The sequence below is a fragment of the Bison bison genome, unplaced genomic scaffold (genome assembly GCF_000754665.1).
Source record: "Bison bison bison isolate TAMUID 2011002044 unplaced genomic scaffold, Bison_UMD1.0 scf7180017864291, whole genome shotgun sequence".
Classification (NCBI taxonomy): Eukaryota; Metazoa; Chordata; class Mammalia; order Artiodactyla; family Bovidae; genus Bison; species Bison bison.
Genome location: NW_011494863.1, coordinates 931,720 through 933,066, shown reverse-complemented (window position 1 = coordinate 933,066; position 1,347 = coordinate 931,720).

Sequence of the window (1,347 nt, the reverse complement as noted above, 5' to 3'; positions counted from 1 at the left end):
GGTGCCCCTCTAGGCCCCCCGCCGCCCCCTCCGCCTCGCCTGCCCCACTGTCTTTAAGGAGAACAGAGACCGCCGACTGGAGAGAGAAAGGAGGAAAAAAAGAAATAAAAATATTTTTATTTTCTATAAAAGGAAAAAGGTATAACAAAATGTTTTATTTTCATTTTAGCAAAAATTGTCTTATAATACTAGCTAACGGCAAAGACGTTTTTATAGGGAAACTATTTATATGTAACATCCTGATTTACAGCTTCGGAAAAAAAAAAGAAACAACAAAAAAAAGAGATGGGCCAATTTTTTGACTCTTTAATAGAAACCTATATTGTGGTGCCTTTTGCTGTACGCTAATCTGGAGCTCCTGGAGAGAAGTGTGGGTTGTGGGGTTGGGGGAATGTAGGATCCCAAGCTGGCGGGGGGCAGGGGTGGGGGGCGGTGAAGAGGAACCAGAGAAAAGAGGCCATGTTGTTTGGGTTCCGGTGGGGGCGTGGGTAGGAGGGTCGCAAGAAAGAAAGTGAGGTCCGGAGTAGCTTTTGCCCCCTCGTAAGATCTGGAGTTCTGGTCCCCCTTAGCTGTGGGTGGGGATCCTAGGCTTGGAACTAGAGTTGGGGTCAGGTAAAGTCCAGGGGGAGACTAAGGCCCAGCGACAGCAACCAGAATGGGGAGGGGGCCTCCCCGCTCCTCACAGCTGCTAAGGAAGGGGGCTCTGAGAAAGAGGTCTTCGCAACAGCCTCTGCGGGGGAGGGAGCAGCTCTGCCAGGGCCCCAGTGTTCGCGGCTCCTCCCCTGTGGCCTCCAGGACGCCCCTCCGTCCTCTGCAGCACCTTCGTTTACAGGTCGTCTTTTCTATTTTACGCCTGCATGTCCTTTGCATTTCAGATTCTTTAGATTGGATGCATGGTCACACTGGGACCGAGAAGAGCCACTCAACAGTGTATTTGATTCCCCTTTTAGCAATAAAGTAACACCATTTCCTTCTCACAGCCGGACTCCCATCCCCCACCCCACCTATGACTTCCACTTCCTCTCCAGCCCTGACCTCCCCACCCCACAAAACTGGGTCCACTGCTAATTTGTCAAAAAGGTAATTGTTTAAAAAAACAACAACAAAAAACCCTAAACAAATGGGAACCCTGCCCCTTGAAATGTCCAAACACCTGACTGTTGACACTTGAACATTTTTATATTATAAATAAAATCAGAAATAACTCATGTTTGACTGTGTGTGCCTAGCCCCTAGGTGAGGAGGGAAGACAGAGGATGAATACCTGTGATAGAGATGGATGGATGTTGGTGTGGAGGTTGGAGAGAGCAAGACCAGTTCCTGGGAGGAAGTGTGTTAGTCACTCAG